This window comes from Penaeus monodon, chromosome 23 (genome assembly GCF_015228065.2).
Source record: "Penaeus monodon isolate SGIC_2016 chromosome 23, NSTDA_Pmon_1, whole genome shotgun sequence".
Classification (NCBI taxonomy): Eukaryota; Metazoa; Arthropoda; class Malacostraca; order Decapoda; family Penaeidae; genus Penaeus; species Penaeus monodon.
Window position 1 is genome coordinate 37583894 of NC_051408.1, and position 352 is coordinate 37584245.

The window sequence follows — 352 nt, forward strand, 5'->3', positions numbered from 1 at the left end:
ACCGCAACAAAGTCATTCAAAGCTTATTGATTCATTATTTTGCGAGTCGGAGAAAAAACACACACATCCCCCCCCCCATCCCCTATCAACCCACCTCCCTTTAACAGGCGTGACGTCCCCCGCAACTACCACAAACAACCAAGAACTACCAGTCACTCTATTACAGGTCTACCGATCGCAAACCCGGCCACCCAGACTGAGTCTCTCTCCCTTTCACCTGACACCGCCTACGCCACGCTGGAAGAGGGAGGGAAAATTATAAGGTATAGAGGCAAGCGCTCCTTAATCCTGTGGTTCTGGATCATCCTGGGTCTTAATAACACTGTAGGGCGAGTGCTGTGCGAAGTCTTTT